This window comes from Aedes albopictus, chromosome 2 (genome assembly GCF_035046485.1).
Source record: "Aedes albopictus strain Foshan chromosome 2, AalbF5, whole genome shotgun sequence".
In the NCBI taxonomy this organism is placed as follows: Eukaryota; Metazoa; Arthropoda; class Insecta; order Diptera; family Culicidae; genus Aedes; species Aedes albopictus.
The window spans coordinates 500,483,587-500,502,879 of record NC_085137.1 but is presented as its reverse complement, the minus strand read 5'-3'; the positions used below and the strand labels follow the sequence as shown (position 1 = coordinate 500,502,879).

The 19,293-nt window shown below is 37.8% G+C and overlaps 1 protein-coding gene across 7 annotated transcripts in view; it reads left to right on the top strand.

Annotated features, from left to right (window-relative positions):
- The first annotated feature begins 362 nt into the window (after positions 1–362).
- Positions 363–19,293, top strand: part of LOC109409257 (syntaxin-1A) — a 298,425-nt gene continuing 279,494 nt past the window's right edge. For 2 of the 7 annotated variants that reach the window (XM_062854413.1, XM_062854412.1), the window contains exon 1: positions 364–673. The gene's annotated coding sequence lies outside the window, so the exon portion shown is untranslated. Of the gene's footprint in view, positions 779–19,293 lie in introns of all 7 variants that reach the window. The other 5 variants (XM_062854411.1, XM_062854410.1, XR_009998103.1 and 2 more) reach the window with 4 other exon arrangements.

Below are 19,293 nucleotides of genomic sequence, written 5' to 3'. Positions count from 1 at the left end.
TCGGAGCTCTTCTTTGATGGAACACACTCAGCGAGGTGACGACACTGAGGCCATGAAGGTATCCCTTTTAGGGTTAAACTCAATCTAGAATTTACCATGTAAATAATGAATGGTAATTTTTTATCCGAGTATGTATCACAGTACACGCTTTCAACACAGTCAAATATTTTAGGTTAGACGAACCTCAACACTGATGGACCTTGATCCGCATTTGTCACACACGTGTCACGCAACCGTTTCGTGTATGATGCAACATCGTCTGTGAAACAAGCACACAGAGAAAAATTCCAACACATTCTCACGTGGAAATTCCGCTTCTCTCTCGTCGCGATGCGGTGTCGGTGGGTGGTTGCTTTTGCTTGACTGTCGGTCTCGCTGACTCAAATTTTGTTGGGAACCCTCTTTCATTCGAAGTCTGACGCCCTTGCGTGTAGGACGTGTGTGTGGTGTGCATTCGGTGCGTGTTTCTCAAGTGTGCCCCCCTCGATTCAGTCGTCCGCCGTCGTCGTCGTCGTCGTTGTCGATCGGATCCGTCGTTTATAATACGTGGTGTGGTGGTACGCCCCGGGTTTTTCGCAATCCGCATCCTCCGCCGTAGTGTTCTCGCGGGTGGTGGTCAGCACCAGCAGTCACGGTCCGCGACCACACAGATTTTCTGTCGCTGTCCATTCGAGTAAGTTTAGTCTGTCAGTTCGTGGTGGGCCTGAATTATTTGGCCAGTGTCGTGCATCCGCGCTTCAAAAGTGGTTCCGGAAGGTTCAAATAGGCGCAGTGTGTAGTGGGTGCAGCATCATCTGTGTACTTATTCGTTGGACCATTTCCGGGGGATCACTGTGAAAAAAGCAATGACTAATATTAGCAACCCCCAAGAAGTGGATTCGCAGAAGAAATTCGTGAAAAATCAATAATTTCTCGCTATTTTTTCATTTTCAACTCCAACACAGAGGCATCGGCGAGTGACATCAGAATGTATTGTAGTGTAGTGTTGGGAAGAGAGAGCCAAACCCCAAAAACGAATCGTTTCTGTCAAAACACACTCGGTCGAGTGTTTGTGTGTGTGTGAGCGCATTGCGGGCGATGAGTGTGGAGCAGCAGGGCTGCCATCGCGAGCCGATCTGTCAAATCAAAAGTTGGGTGGTTTGTTTACGATGTGATCACGGTGTTCCTCCTGTCTTGTGAACATCATAAGATATAAGATCATTTAAGATTATTTAGGAGACAGTTGTGTGCCGTCCAAGTGGCACCGCAAATGAAAATGGCTATTTAGCAATATTGTACTACCAAAAGCTACCAAAGAACAATTAAACGTAGGTATTTCATGCTATTTGTATGTAACAGTATTTTGTAAACTGTATTATTTTAGGTAACGTTTATAAAGTACGTCACGGTTTAAGGGGGGTGGGGGGATGGTTTCGGAAAAAAATGGTAAAATATGTACATGTTCATCCTGAGAGGCCTCATCCCGGAAAAGAGAGAAAGACTCTTCAAACGGGAATTCTTTCTGAATTCTTTTAAGGATTTGCCTGGAATCCTGGAAGAGATTACTCCAGTTTTCTGAGATGTAATCTGTCAGAATCTTTATAGGAATTCTTCCAGAATCTTGAGAGATTTCCCCAGATTCCCGAGATGGATTCTCCCTGAATCCTGTGATGGATTGCCTCAGAATCCTGATAGATGTTTTTTCTCAGGATTTTCCCAGAACGCTTAGATGGATATCTCCACAACTCCCTGGTGAATTCTTCCAGAATCCTGAGAGGGATTCTCCTAGAATCCTAAGAGAAATTCTCCTGCAGTATTCAAAGACATCCCATTAAAATTCTGAAAGAGATTGCTCCAGAACCCTGAGAGGGATCCTAAGAGGGGATCTTCCACATTGTTAAGAGAAATTCATCTGGAATCCTGAGAGGGATTCTCAAAAGAAAAAAATTGGAATCCAAAGATGTACAGCCCTAGAATCCTGAGAAGGAGGCGCTAGAATCCTGAAAGGGATTCTCTAGACCATAAGAAGGATTCCTCTAGAATCCTGAGAAAGATTCACTTAGACTCTTGGAAGGGATTGCCCAAGAAACCTGAGATATACAGGTATACCTCGATTAAGTGGACCCTAGATTATATAGACCTTCGATTTTATGTATGTACTTCGATTTAATGTACATTTTACCTTGATTTTATGTACTATTGAAATGGTAAAATTCTACAGTACATTCTAAAAAAAGAAATTTAATATTTCCCAATAAACATTTTTGCTGTGCAATTTGTAGCTCTTAGAGTGGAACAAACCACTGTTAAGCAAACTTTTGCTTAAGAAACTATTATTCAGCTAGTTCTGTTACTTGATTTTTGAATCGAAATGAAAATCGAATGTAAAAAATCGATTCGGTCGATTTCGTGGGGCTTCAACATCGATTCAAAAAACCGATTAATCGGAACAAAAACATCGATGTTGCGAACATCGATTCAAAATTGCCCAACGCTACTTCGAAGCAATCTCAGGATATATTTCTGGAGGAATTACAAGAAAAATCTTCTTTATGGCATTCCTGAAAAAACTCTTAGAAGAATTTCCAAAAGAAGCGCTGAAAACAAAAATGTAGATAAACTTCTGAAAAAAAAAATCCATAGAAATATTTCTGAAGAAATGCTTTGGAGCGGACCTGGTGTGATGGTTAGAACACTTGACTATCATGCCGAGGACCTGGGATCGAATCCCACTCCCGACAAACTCACCAAATTTGAGTTCTTCCTTCGGAAGGGAAGTAAAGCGTGGGTCCCGAGATGAACTAGCCTAGGGCTAAAAATCTCGTTTATACAGATAAAAAAAAAGAAATGCTTGCTTGCTTGCTGACATTCATGATGAAATTCTTAAACTACTGAAGGAGTCTCAGGAGATATTTCTGAGCAGATACCTGAAGCAGTTTAAGAACGAATTCGTGCAGGAATTTCTGATGGAATCTTTGGAAGATTTTTTAATAAATCTTCTGTTTAATTCCTGTTGAAATCTCTGGAGTTTCACGTTAAAAATTAGTGGAGGAATATGTGGAAGAATACCAGGAAAATTCTTGAAGGAATTCTAGGAGAAGTTGCTGAAGAAATTCCTGGAGGAATGCCTGGAAAAGCCTTTGGTGGAATCCCTAAATATTTGGAAAAAAATCCTGAACAAATCCATTACTAAAATATATGGAGGATATTCTGAAACAATTTCCGAAGGAATTCGTGAACGTATTTTTAAAGTAATTCCTGGAAGAATGTCGGGAGAAACACTTAAACTCCTATAAAGATTCCTAGAAAAATCTCATGAGAAATTTCCAATACATAATTCCTAAAGGTATACTTGGTTTAAGGTGAAACGTCACGAAATCACATTTCAATTTTGCATACAAAGCGAGTGTGACAACATCATACATAAATTTCAGAGGTGCCATACAAATTGTGTGCCATTGAGGGACTGCAGCGACAGAAATTCAGAGCTTCAAAAAAACCCCTGGAGCAATTTCGAAAGAAATTGAATGTTTTGAAATGAATTCTTGGCAGATCATTTGAAAGAAGCCGTGAAGAAATTTCCAAAGATTTTTATTGGAAAACAATCCTGAAAGTCCAGGAAAAAAATAGAGTAAAACACTGAAAAGTTTTCTGCAGAAACTCAGAGGAATACATGCAAAACTTTCTTACACAACTATTTGTAAAACTTCTGGAGGAATCCCTAGTGGAATGGCATGGTACGGGAAAGTGACGCTAACCGCACGGCCACGAGGCTGCTGTTGGAATTTCAGGTGAAGTCTTAAAATTGTTTTCAAAGTAACCTCAGTAAAAACTTAATCTCTTGAATTTAATGTCTAAAAAACTGATTATGATGAATCTTGGCGTGTTAGTGAATTTTCTTTTACCTGTAAGTAGAAGAAAATTAAGTAAAGTACTGTTCTGAAATTTCTGAAGAAATCTCTGAACGAACCACCGGAGGAATTTATGCTCAAATTCATGAAAATTAAAAAAATTAAGAAGCAAACCATGCAAGATGCTTTTAAAGAATAGAATAACACTGGAATTTGTAGACCGAACCCTAGAGGAATTTCTAAATAAATTTCGGAAGAAATTTTCCGAATGAATATCCACGAAAGATTTTTATGAAAGAATCCGTGGGGGAATTCTCGGACGAATACTGTGAGGAATTTCTGGAAGATTTTTTAGAAGAATTTCTGTAGAGGAATTCCTGAAGTAGTCCGTGGGCGAAATTCTCAAAGAAATCTGAAAATATTAGTGAAAAATCATGAAGGAATTAGTGAAGAAATTTATGCCAGGTTTCCAAAAAAATCTGTGGCGCTTCATATAGAAATTTTTTGAAATAATCTGTAACATTATGATTTGATTTGGGAAGTTTTCTTCAGAGACCGTCGTAATAAAGTCAGAAATTCTGGGATCACTTACTTTTATTTAAGACTGCAGAATTGCAACAATAGGCGATTGAGCAGATAGCAAACCTACTCTACAGAATGATCGTTCGGATAATAGACCATAACCAGTAACCACGTTATATTCAGTGCGTGCCACGAATTTCTCTAAAAATTTCCGAAGGAACTCCTTGATGAATTTCAGAAGGGATACCTGGAGGAATTTTGGGGTAATCCTCGGAGAAACATAGGAATTCCTGGTTGAATTTCGGAACTTTTTTAATTTTATGCAAATAACATTATTGTGTCTGTCCATTGCTCGAAATGTTGGCTTTCGAATCAACCATACATATTTTTGGACACAAAAGCGAGGTAGTGGATTATTTGTTATTCAGCGAGAATTACTAATATATGCCAAAAATCCCGAGCCTTTTATCGAAAACTGAGTTTCATGCACAGAACATGTACATTTTATTTATTTATTGATTAATTCAACGGACTTCTTGGTCTAATTGAATATTAACTAAATATTTGATCTTAAGATGACACAATAGCAAAGCACGTACAATAAAAGGAAACAAAATGCATTTAACACATAACGATATCAAAAGCAACGACAGTACACGGTGAAATACTCTGATGATAAGGGGCCGTCCATATACCACGTGGACAGAAAAATCATGGTTTTTGACCCCCTTCCCCCTCCCCATGGACAAGCGTGGACATTTCATTGACACCTACCCTCCTCCCCCAATGTCCACGTGGACATACGAAAAAAAGTTTTTTTTTTAATATTTCTAAAATAAATGGAAAAGTGATTTCGAAAAGTTTTTTTTTTAATATTGTTTTTTTTTCTTCGTAAGCAATGTCTTAAATATAATTGAAAACTTTAGAAAATACAAATATTCTATAGCTTTACATAGAATAAAACAAGTAGCACAAAATAGGTAGGGTCTGGGACCATTTGGGCAGGAGCACCTATTTTGGGCACTTGCTGCTATAACTCAGTCAATTTTCAACCGATTGACTTGATTTTTGAGATACGATCAGCTAGGCACAGTATCTAGTCATGGACAAAAATTCAAGTCTATCGGATTGAAATTGACTGAGTTGTAGAAGCAAGTGCCCAAAATAGGTGCTCCTGCCCAAATGGTCCCAGACCCTACCTACAAGTTTTCAACATTGTTTTTAATTCAGCTTAATGTTTGTGAGAGTGTGGGTTCGATTCTTGTTCAAGTTGGTGAAAAAATTTTCGTCAAACGGAAAATTCTTCATTGGGTGTTTTTCGTGTAACGTCCATCGCCTAATGTTAGTGATTGTTCAATGTTTAGTCCGTACAGCCTCTGGTTGAGGACGGTGTTTTTTAATGTTTGTTCAATCTATGATTGTCTGATTGTTTTGTTGGGATAAGGTAATATTAAATCTTAGATTATTGTTGAGATAAGATTATACTGCTTAGATTCTCACAACAACAAAAAACAAGATTTACAGCAACTAAATTGTAATGCTGATGTGTAGATTTTAATATCCATTAGAAACATCTTAAATTTTAAAGGAACCTACAAAAAAAAAGTTTTTGAGATAAGTCTGCAAATCCCTATCTTCAAAGTAGTTTAAAAATTTGGTATGAAACTTCGAAAAATCCATACAGAAGTTCGATGAAATGTTTCTGACCGAAACACCAACATTTGCATGGTCTACACTCCATTTCGAATCTCCAGAATATTCCTCAATGAAGAAAACTAAGTAATTAGAAATTCTGATAATTTAAAACAAATTAGTCTGTTAATCAATACCATGATTTTTTTCCTTGAAGAAGTAACTTACAACTGAAAGACAATGTATAATAAAATAAAATGTTTGAAAGAACTGTTGAAAAGAATCTCATCAATAATGCGACATAATTTGTTTCGTTTGTAGATTCTTGTTTCCTAATTTAAATGTCAATGTTGTCCACGTGGACATTCGACGAACCCCCACCCCCCTCTCCGTGGACAAGCGTGGACTTTTCGCTAACCCCCTCCCCCCTCCAAGCTGTCCACGTGGTATATGGACGGCCCCTAATGGATTCATTTCATTACAGTGGTTCCCAAACATCGTCTCTAAACTCTCTATAGCGTAATCCGGTTGGCCAGGTACACGAACGAAGTGCTGTTTCCTTTAGGCGTGCGTTAACTCCAACCTTGAAAGATACGTATGGCATCGAGAGTGCATCCTTCCATGGAGGAACAAGTATCTTCACTATGGCATCATTGGTTCCTAGCGAATCAGCGACCACTTTCAAAATCTGTCCTTCGGTTGTGCAATTTTTCACCCTCGTAAAGAACAACCAGAATCTGTCGTTGGGGTTCCTCTGTTCAATTTCTCCGTCACGACGACCTGTGCTGTTTGTACTCTGTTTATCATCGGGCATAGACAATAACGATGACTCTGCAAGGGGACGGTGCTCGTTTGTAGTTTCGGTTGTACTTGCTTCAACATGTGAGACAGTAGAATGCACTATCGAATTGCGAAGAGAAGCGATTTCTTTTTTCAGATCGGATATTTCCCCATCGATTCTAGAAATATCGGTTTCTTTTGGTGAGATCTCGTTTCCATCCAGTTCCTCCGATTTCAGATTTTTTTTTTTTTTGTAAAAAAAATCTTGTTTTATTTTCTGCTCTATAAAATAGTTTACATCAAATCCTTAAACTAAATTTATAATGATCTAAACTTTTATCTTCAGTCTTTGTTTCAATTATATATTTTAAATACTTTGAAAACATGTTCATCGTTTGGTCTCGTTTTACTCTATTCAAAAAAGTTAACTCAGGGAATTGGAAATCGGCATTACTTTTGTTTCTAAAGCTTCTTGTATCTAGTTTACGAATGTTTGCTAGTGTGTACTGCCATAATATTCTTATTTTTCTGCAATCAAAAAACATGTGCTCAAGAGTCTCACTAATATTATTGCAATCAGCGCAATATGGAGAGGAGATTCTTTTCTGACGATATAACAATTCTTTGCATGCTATCTTTTTGTGCACAAAAAGATAGCATACTGATCTTTGGATGGATGATAGTTGTTTACTGTTAGTATTTTCGAAAATTCTTTCCCAGCAATGATTTGGGTGATCTCTTATTGGTTTCGGTAATGGTAATTTGTCAATCATCTTTTTGTAGAGTGCGGCTGATAGCAAAGAATTGGAATCGTCAGATCTAATTTTACGAAGTTCTAAAATCGATTTATGAAGATAACTGAAATTAGAAGGCAATTGTTTCATAGGTACATTTTCAATAATTTGGTTGAGGTCTATTAAACTATCATCTCTCGCGAAATGAAGCTTATTCAGAAAAAGTGCTTTGCATTTAAGATCAGGATTATGTAAGTTCAAACCTCCTTTGAGTTTTGGTAGTGTCAAATCATTAAAAGCTACAATTGTTGGATGTCCTTGCCAAAGATATTGTCGAATTAATTGTATTACTTTTTTACAGGTATTTGCTAGCATTGGAATGATAGATCCAACATACCATATTTTTGATAGTGCAAATGTATTTATAAAAGTGATTATTTGAATTAAATTCAATTGTCTAGTTTTGTTCATCCAAAGAAATCTTGAAAGTTTTGAGAGAGCTGATTTCCAATTCTGTTCTATGGTGTCACTTATTGAACTGTAAAATATTATTCCTAGAATTTTTACCTCATCAGTTACGTTTATCCAATTCAATAAGTTTTCTGAATTGGTTGCCCCTAATTTGATTGCTTTTGTTTTTGCTAAATTAAGTTCTGCCCCCGAAGTGAGACAGAAATGGTCAAATATTTGCTTGATTGCATCAATTTTCGAAAAATCCTCAACTATGACAGATATGTCATCTGCGTATGCACATACTAGATCAAGATTGCCATTGCATTCACGCCTCAAGATTTGTATGAGTGGTTCCAAATACAATACAAATAAATGCATGCTAAGAGGATCCCCTTGCTTTACAGAGCATCCTAATTTGATATCTTCCGTTAAATGGCCATTTATCAAGATTTTCGAATAGGAAATTGAAAAAATATGTTTCAAAAAATCAATGAAATGCTTGTTAATGCTCATTTTTTCAAGTGTTTTGAATAGAAATTCATGATTGACCCGATCGAATGCGCGTCTAAGATCGAACGATATGAGAATTCCTTTTTTCCGTTTATACTTGAACATTGGAATTCTATCTCTGATTGCTAGAACAGCTTGAAATATATTTTTTTAGGATTTGAACATTTCTGAGATGACGTTAGCAACAAAGGCATTAATTCGTTTAATCTATTTTTTAAAATTCGCGATAATATTTTATAATCGAAATTTGTCAACGTAATAGGTCTGATTGAATCGATGTCATCCGTATTCTTTTTTCTAATTAGAACAACATAGCTTTTGACCAAATCCTGATTAATAGCGCCTTGATTAGCATCATTCATTACATAAGTAATTTCTGTTCCTATTATATCCCAACATTTTACATAAAATTCTTTTGTCAATCCGTCAAGTCCAGGGGATTTCTTAGAAGCACTTGAACAAATGGATTTAAAAACCTCATCCACTGTGAACCTGTTCATCAAAGAATCGTTCGCTGCACAAGCATTGGGAATCGATTTTTGGGGTGAAAAATTAATATCATAAACGATGTTAGTTTCTTGAAATAGATTTCGAAAATAATCAAATATTTTGTGTTCAATGTCAGTAGAATCTTCAAAAGTGGTATCGCCTATCGTTAGTTTAAATCTTGATTTTTGTCGTTTCTGAAATTTTTGTCCTACGTGGAAAGTACTAGTTTCTTCGCCTTGAATGTACGTTTCATTACATCTTTTGTAGAAGAATGAAAATTTTCGCTGATGTGATAGCATTTTCGCTTTAATTTTGTTGATATTTTTAAAAAGATCCCCTCTCGCACTACCGTAATCGTCGTAACATCTTTTGAGACAAAAATAGTAATATTCCATGGTTTCATTAAATACTCTGAATTGTTGTTTTGACTTCCATTTTAAAAACGAAATCAATTTGGGTTTTGCAAAACAAATCCACCAGTCCATCCAAGATCTATGGAAACGTCGACGACTTGTCCAATAAATCCATTTAGTTTGTAACTCAGCTAGAACTTCATCATTCAAGACCTCTGCCCTGCATGTCCAGACGCCCCTACCATCTCTTTTACTGCACTTTGGCATCTTCAATCGACTAATGATAGCTTTATGATCAGTAAAGCAATTAATTTGTAGTTTTGCATCAACAATTTTGTCCTTCAGACTTTGATCAACATAGATTCTGTCTATCCTTGATCCACAATTTGGTCTTATGAATGAGTATTCAATGTCGTTTTTGTGTATCTTTTCCCAAGTGTCAATGAGTCTAGCGTTCTGTATCAAGTTTTTCAATTGTGGACTTATGTTATTTCCACTCGTAGAGTCTTTTGCGTGTGTTATTGAATTGTAATCACCTCCCATTACCAGTGAACTGCACGGCCTGTTCAAGTAAAAAGGAAGAACCAGTCTGAAAAAATCTTCTCTCTCCTTGCGTTTCTGGCTACCAGACGGAGCATAAATCGAGCATACAAGAACATTATTCTCGAGTAGCACAGTTGTTATACGTGTGTCTAAGCTTTTGTCAATAGCTTTAATACGAATATAGTCTCTAAGTATTATGGCAGTACCACGACGCATGTTATCTATGTTGTATATAACTTTATAGCCAGGAAAATCGAAATACCGTCCGTGAACCTCTTGCAATAGAATAATATCAAGTTCCATTGATCTAATAAACGATCTGAAAGCATTGATTTTAGTCTGATTCGAAAAAGCATTTAAATTAACACTGCAAAAATAGTAAGTCAAACAATCCATCACGAGAAAAAATAATAATAATAAGAAGAAAAAATGTTCAGCTATGAAATTGAAGAAAACCAGCTAATACTTATATGTTTTTTCGTTTCGGCCTGGGTCTAAGCCTCTCCTCATCAGTTGTGGTATCAGTCTCTTGTCTTTTGTGCTTCGTACTTTTGTTAGTCGTGTTAGTATTCGATTTTTTATCATTTTTTTGATTAGTAGTGTTAGTTTCAGTATTTGGATCATCCGAATCCAGTTCAGAATCCATCTCCGTAGACTCATCAGTTTTGTTAGTTGGTGTTAGTTCATGAACGTTCGCCAATACTGGGTTATCTTTTGTTATCGGATGCTGCGAGAGCCGTTCTCCCTGTTTCCCCTCACCTATTGTCATCAAACTACTACCAGCCGCTTGGGTACTCTCACCAGTAGCTGCCGTGGTAATGTTCAGGTCCCGTGGTTCATCTTCCATCCTCTCATGGTATTTGTTCAGGTCGCCAGACTTCGTCACTACATCAGCATATGATGACCTTGCTCGTTCCATCCTATCGTTGACAGATCGACCATCTCGTTCTGCCAGAACCATTTTGTTCTCCACGCATCCCCGACCACGGTGAGCCTTGTACCCACAATGGCGGCACGTGGGAGTCTGGTTTTTGTAGGTTACGTATGTTTCTTCGCCATGAACCGTGATATACGACGGAATCGGCTTTTGCAAACGAATCCTCACTATGCGCACACCATTGTCTTTGTTCTTGAAAAACACCTTGTCTGTCCACTTGAACTCGCGAATTGATATGATTTCACCATACTGTGCCATCCAGTCTTCGATCAGTTTATTATCCATTCGAGGCGGCAGATCGTGAAGTTTCACATCTGTGCCACCATCGTCCATACTGAGGGAAATTTGATATTTCTTCTTGTCGACTTCGATGAAATGTTTACGGTCGTGCTTGTTGACTGTGTTGATTGCCAGCTCCAGGGTGGCGCACTCGACAATGAGCGCAAACTTCGCATTGCTTAATTGAATCGCGTCAACGTCATCGTAACCCAGGTTTAGCTTCTGGTTTACGAAAAGATGAGCTTCCTCTTGTTTCGGTAGCTTGGGTAGTTTGCTGAAATCGATCATGAACGCATTTCGTCTAAACGCCGACATCGTCGGCCTTGGATTCCGCCACCAATGTGGTGGTCTCAACTAACTCACACACGAGAACTTTTCGTCACCTCTGCTCCGCTCTATTAAAAACGATCTACACGGCTCGACGATCAGAACCAAACTGTCAGATGATCACGTTGATAGCGTATCGCATCCATGCATTGAGTGCATATCCACCAAAAGTTCGAAGCTTTGTTACGTTACTGGATAACATCTTCGTGACTCAGTTTCACACATGCAGCATGAAAAACCCTTTTACAAAAACCTTCACATCCAACATAGGCGACGCCGGTAGCAATTACAATTGAACACTTCTTGCACCCCAATGATTTGCTTGTGGAGGTAATCGGAGCCATATCAAACAGATTTTGATAACTGCATGCAGAATTGATTAATTGAGCACAGGCGGTTCTATTGTGCTTTTTACAAAAAAATGACTCTGGAACGTTACTAGGTACACGAGCACAAAGTAAGAAACACTTTTAACGATTTAATAAGCTGATTTACACACAATATTAAATTGCTATTAGCAGAGCAATGACGGTTAACGCTTAACACCTCGACAGTCACACACACAGATTTGGTATACAACTAAAATTAAAATGAAATAAAAAAATGATTCGATTTTATATGAAATTCGATTTTATAGACATTTTGAAAATTTAGATGTCCACTAAATCGAGGTTTACCTGTATTTTTTTTATCTGTATTAAAGAGATTTTTAGCCCTAGGCTAGTTCATCTTGGGACCCACGTTTTTACTTCCCTTCCGAAGGAAGAACTCACATTTTGTGAGTTTGTCGGGAGTGGGATTCGATCCCAGGTCCTCGGCGTGCTAGTCACGTGCTTTAACCTTCACACCAGGTCCGCCTAAAACCTGTAATTTCTTTCGGAATTCGCAAAAAGATCCAAAGATTAAACCGCTTTCTCCCCCAGACTTTTCGTCATCTGAAAAAAATGTAGGAAATAACTAAAACTAGCTGACCCGACAAGGATAACCACGTTTTCACAATCCCGAGAATCATGACAATGGCTTAAAAATGTTTGATATGCGTTTTTTGCTTATCAACAAAATTTATTCAGAAGCCATATTTATTCCTCTGATGTGTTCTAGAATATGCTTCTACTTTCTTTGCCATGTAAGGCTTCATAAACTTCTCCGAATTCTAATCAGAATGTTCTCAATTATGCTATTACAGTATTGTTCTGATTTTATCACGCATTTTTTCAAAAATCATTTTAAATATTCTACCAAATCTATATGCATTTTCAATATTTTTATCGTTGCAGAACACGTCTTCAACATTCATCTTGAAGAAGAGGGGAAACACTTGCTCTCAAATGTAACATTAAATTAATGAAAAATGAAGGACTGACGCGCGGAGGGCGTGATAAAATCGGAACATTACTGTATTCATATTTATTTATTTGGTTGTTACAATGTCAACAGGTTAAAACACCCCAATGACAAATCTTAATCAACTACAAACAAAAAGAACAATCATTTTACATTAAGGACAAACGACTTGAAATCAGTGATGGAAAACAGTGAGGAATGCAGCTGAGTAGATACAAACGCAAAGCTATCCTACTCGTGAACAACAGAAGCCAGAATATATTCGCACTTCCTTCACTCGCGAGCTAACGAAGCTGGTCGCACTCGTGATTGATTCGCGAAGCAGCTCTGAACATTTTTCAATTTTGTGAAAAAACGAATTTACGCGGCCGACAGATTAGCTTTTCAGGAACAATAAAGCACAAAACACTATTATATGATGGATAATTACTTGTTTTGCTATTAAAATCGCACTAAAATGCAATTCCCGCATCTCTACTTGTTCTTCGCGAATAAAAGTTCATGAGTGTTTTTGTTTTTGTTTTGCTTCATACTCGTGAAGCAAGCGGGTGCGAATAAACTCACACACGGCTTACTCTCGGCACCGTGAGTAAACCGTTTGTTGCTTTTACACTCGCGAGTTGATTCACGATGAGAGTGTTTCCATCTCTGCTTGAAATCCCGCTTCAAGAGTGCATCAGAACTTCAAACGCACAAATCTCAAGAAGCAAGCTTCAAACAACAGTGCATTTTATTATTCTGTTCTTACTCACTTGCAATAAGCTTAAAATAAGATCAGGTGCGCTGGTTTTGTTTACAAAGAGATTTGTGCGCTCGAAATCGTGAGTAGGCGTCAAAGTCGGCCATTGTGGCGGCCATTTTGGGGTTCTAACAAGTCTGTCCTTAAGGCGAAACTGGATCCATTTCCTCACTTTTCGGTTTTTGATTTTTAATAAAATAACGAAGCAATATTTTCAAAATCGGTTTTCGTGCACATGTAGAGTATGTATCAAGGTATCTCCTGATTTTTTTGTGGTGGAAAAAGTTTTTCGTTTTTGCAGAAGCCATGTTTAAACAAAATTGCACAAAAAAATGGTTTCTGCAAAAACGAAAACCTTTTTCCACCAGGGAAAAATTCAGGAGATACCTTGATCCATACTCTGCACGAAAACCGATTTTGAAAATATTGCTTCGTTATTTTATTAAAAATCAATAACCAAAAAAATGAGGAAATGCTTCCAGTTTCGCCTTAAATTGTCTCGTATCTTAGCTCTACTTAAATGGAAATCAAAACTAGAAAAACAAATAACAAATACCCGACACATACTACTAACAGGTTCGTTCATCCCATAGTTTGTCGAAGATCTAATAATGCGCAGAAAATCACTAGAACGAATAGCGCGCCTTCTGATGTCCACGTTTAGTTGATTCAGCAGTTCCGGACAATCAATGTTCGATGTAAGTAGATCACTTACAAAACAGGCCTTCGCAACATCTCGGCGAACACTTGCAGCGATCCACGTAACTCGATTGACGGGGTCATTCCACTGGAGATTACGTAGAGCATACTGAATAAATTTTCGCTGGACACTTTCTATTCTCCGTATTCCATTCTGGTAGAACGGGGCCCAAACTACAGCTGAGTACTCCAAGGTCGAACGTACTAAGTACGCAGTATCTCGAAATTTTTTGCCGAATCGAAAAATGAATCCCAATTGCGATGATGCCTTCGATACTATATACGATACGTGTTCTTTGTATGTCAATTTACAATCTAGGATGACTCCTAGATCCTTAACTGAGTTTTCTCGCTGAACCGAGGCGCCGGCCAAGACATAATCGTGAATATATGTTGATCGTTTCCGACCGAAAGAGATGACAGAGCATTTCGAAGGGTTTAGAACCATTCGGTTGCGGTCACACCACGCTGCAAATACTTCCAGTTGCTGTTGCAGATGTTCAGCATCTTTAGGCTTAGTGATAACGTAAAACAGTTTGAGGTCGTCTGCGAAAGACTATTTCTCGCATTTTAAAATGAAGTTCAAGTCGTTCATGTATAGCAAGCAGAGAAATGGCCCAAGGTGACTTCCTTGCGGTACTCCGGAGGTTACACGAAACAATGACGAACGGTGCTCTCCAATCCTCACTTGCATAGACCGGTTCTTAGCGTAGCCAAATAAGAAGATTGCCACAAATTTCCAATCGGTCAAACTTTGCTAAAGCAATTTCGTGGTTTATTTTGTCGAAGGCCGATCCGTGTAAATGGCATCAACCTGGAGGCCCTTTTCCATATGACAGGTTATGAATGAAGTGTATGAAACGAGATTCGTACTTGTTGAACGTGGAAAATACTCGAACATGTATCTTATTGCTTTGATTGCTACGAAAAATGTTCGAGAATGTTCATGAATCTTCGATTTCATTATCTGATTCTCACAGGAATGTACCTAAAAGTTCTTCGAATTCAAAACAGAAAGCTTCTATCCATTATTTATCGAAAATTCTCAAATATTTTTGGTTATAGTATTTTTATTCATCAGGCGTATCTTTATTTGCGGAGAAGAAACTATCCTCACGAAAAGTTTCATCGCCCGGGGCGGGAATCGAACCCGCATGGTGCGATTAGTAGCTTGTTGACCCTAACCACACGGCTACGAGACTCCACAATTATGCTTGGAAAACCCTTGAACATTTGTAAAAATAGTATTTTCATCTTTCCGGGCCTAGAATACGCAATGTTCTAGAATATTACCTCTCTTCTGCTTTTTCCTCTTTGCCCAGTGTTAGCCACAACAGCCCCTTGTATCAACCATCCCTATGGTAACCTAACGCGAACGATCCGACGAGTCAACATAGATCTAGAAAGACATAATAGATAGATAAACAATAACAAATGCTGGCAGAGTGATGTTAGAAGTAGTGCGCGAGTAGATCGTTGCTAGGTTTTTAATTTTTAATTTTATAATTATATTACCACTTTATTTAGTTAAACTTATACACTTATTTGTAAGAAAAGGTCAAAAACATATCACTTTGTTGCGAGCTAAGTCAAGAGTAGGTCGGAGACTGAATTGTGAGTACATCTTGAATTTAAACGCATGAACTCGAACTCTAATTTTACAATATATTTTAGCTTTAAGCTGATAAACACCTGGGACCAGAGATGGCATGCTCCTCAGTGCGAAACGTGAGAAGAGAAAACATACACTCTACACACGACTTTCAACGAGAGCGAGGGTGAACTACGCAACTTTTTTCACACACAAACCAGCCGCTCACTCTCTGGCATCCATCAGCGGCACACTCAAAATGAGTGCTCAAACAAATGATAGAACAAGCATGTTTTTCAGTTTCTGCGTGCACATTTTGTGCGCACAGAAAATGTGCACACAAAAATTCATTGAGTGCGCACTCAGTCGTGCTTCCAGTGCAATACTGTGTGTACCACAGGGAGTATGAAAGTACTATTACGCCATCTAGTAGCAAATGCATCTGCTTGTCTAAGATATCACATAAATCACAGACAAATAGATATGTGACACTAACGAAATTTCAATCTCATATATCTCATGATCCTGATTACTTAGAGAGTTGGAGTCTTCGGCAAAGTTGTTTGGCTGGTCAAGGACTAACCGATAATAAAACTTAAGATTCAAAATTCCACCGCTAGGCGGTGCTAGTGAGTTAACAAATTTTATTTTTCATATATATCAGGAAAATTTGCAAAAAACTGCAACTAGCGCCGCCTAGCTGCAGAAACTTGAACCAAACGGTAATTATTCTGAAAGCCCATGATCTACTAAACAATATTGCCGAAGACACCATCTTTCTACAAAATCAGGATGCTGAGATATGCGAAATTTAAAATTTGTTTGCTCTCTAGCGCCGCCTAGCGGTAGAATTTTGAATCTCAAGCCTTATTATCGGTTAGTCCTTGACCAGCCAAACAACTTTGCCGAAGACACCAACTCTCTAAGTAATCAGGATCATGAGATATATGAGATTGAAATTTCGTTAGTGTCACATATCCATTTGTCTGTGATTTATGTGATATCTTAGACAAGCAGATGCAACACTGACAAAATTGCCATCCAATATATCTCAGCATCCTGATTACTTAGAGAGTTGGTTTCTTTGGCAAAGTAGTTCAGCTGGTCATGGGCTTTCACAATATGGGCCGTATGATTCGTGATTTCACCGCTAGGCGTCGCAAGAGAGCGTACAAATTTTACATTTCACATATCTCAGTACTCTGATTCTTTAGAATGATGGTGTCTTCGGCAAAACTGTTTGGTATATCAAGGGCTTTCAGAATAATTACCGTTTGGTTCAAGTTTCTGCAGCTAGGCGGCGCTAGTTGCAATTTTTTGCAAATTTTCCTGATATTTATGAAAAACAAAATTTGCTAACTCACTAGCACCGCCTAGCGGTGGAATTTTGAATCTTAAGTTTTATTATCGGTTAGTCCTTGACCAGCCAAACAACTTTGCCGAAGACACCAACTCTCTAAGTAATCAGGATCATGAGATATATGAGATTGAAATTTCGTTGCATTTTTTTGCAAATTTTTCTGATATATTTGAAAAACAAAATTTGTTAGCTCACTAGCACAGCCTTTTGGTGGAATTTGGAACCAAAATATCCATCAACTGTAAGTTCTTGACCAGCTTAAGACGTATGCTTGTCTCTGATATCATAGGATTTGATACCCTTGGTTTTGGACTCACTGGCATGCTTTCGGTTCACCAAATGCTCAAACAACACTGACCCCTTTGAACACACTGCGTGTGCACTGAGTTCTGTTTTTTCTGCGTGCGCGCAGAAATTGCGCACTGGGATTATGATCTGCGGGCTCTCATTGCTCTCACGCAGCACTCTAATCACTCGCACAAAAACTCTGCGTGAGAGAAACTATGTACATTTTATTGTGCGTTTTTTCTCTTTCTCTTTTGTAAGAAAAATGAAAGTGAGAAGTTCAGTGAAAGATGAGCGTAAATGGGCACAGTTTCTGCGTGACATGCCATCCCTGCCTGGGACTGTTTTATTTCTGCTGGGAGAACTCCACCAAACCTACCGCAACACCCAGGGATGTTCAAGAAATTTATTTGAAGACATTTAGTGAAATCATGCCGAGGGCTAAAGGACTTCCAGAAACTTCCGAGAAGTTCTCAACATATTCTTTCTGAAGCGTCCAATTTCTTTCCAGGATTTCTCGATTTTTTAAAAAGTTTAATATAGCTATTGTGAAACATTTCTAAGCGTTACAGACACACAGACAACGCTGAGATTTTATTTAGGCGAACTAACGTATTTTCGGCCTCTTCGTCATGTTTTTTTAAACCTATTGAACTCAAAATTAAACTCAAATCTTTCCCAATCAAGCTGTATTATACTACCAAGTTTCAGGCAATTTGGTCGACAAAAATCCCCCATGACGAAGAGAACAAACCTGCCTATAATATCCTTAGTCAACTTATATGATGATTTCAATAGGCAGGGTAACTGCGGGCTACGTGCCTATATGGCTAGTATCATCAAGCATTTAGCCGCATCGTAAATAAAATGATTTCTGATGAGATTGGGTTTTTTTTTAAATGGGTAATTCTAAAACATCAAGATTTCACCAAATATTCACACGTTTTGCTTCTTAGTTTATGCTGTTGTGTTGTTTTTGACACGTGAAATTTATTCTGACATGAGTTTTATCAATTTTAAGGTGATATGGGGCGAGTTTATTTTTCATGGTTAATATAATAGGTAAAATTTTCCCTAAACTACAGAAACTATCTGTAAGCAAGAATGAATGCTATTAATCTACAATACAACAATAATTCAGCTTGCAAACATACAAGAATGTACTTTTTTGAACAATTTTTATGAGTTTTGGTCGACTAATGAAAAGAAATGCACATGTTGTGAACATTATTAAGGATTATTTGACATTATTTGATAACTCAAAACGCTCACGTTTGTGTATCGCAATGATCACCTCCATCTGCTTGTATTAAAACATGCTGGAGGTATATTCTATCATATTCACAATGATAATTACAAATTTTCAATGTATTACAAGTGGTACACATGGTGCGTACTTATAATGTTAACTTGCAAAATAAAATCACACCAAGGGCTGAAAATCTCTTAAATAAAGACAAATCAATCAATCAATCAATAAAATCACACTGATGTTAAATTATGAAATGAGTGATTGCAAGAGATACTAACGTCAAATCATGTTGGTGTCTTCAGCACATATATTCCTTGCATTCCAACGAAAAATATTGCAGAAGACATCAAGATGGTCTAATGCTTTATTTTGTTGTAAACTTTTGATTCTGAGAATGGGTGTATTGTAGCAACACCGCTAGCCATCATGGTTTCTCATAGCGGAAATCATGATGGTTACAGGTCGCAAGCCCTGGTAAAGTGTGGAACGTTTTGATGGCTGTGATCCCTGACCATCATGTAATCAAAATCCCAGGGATACTCAAGTGACCATACTGTTGGGTTGTGGGGGTTGCGTGTGTGGGGTGCATATATTGACAAGCATTGCTATGGATCGTTAGGGCTGAGTAGGAGCG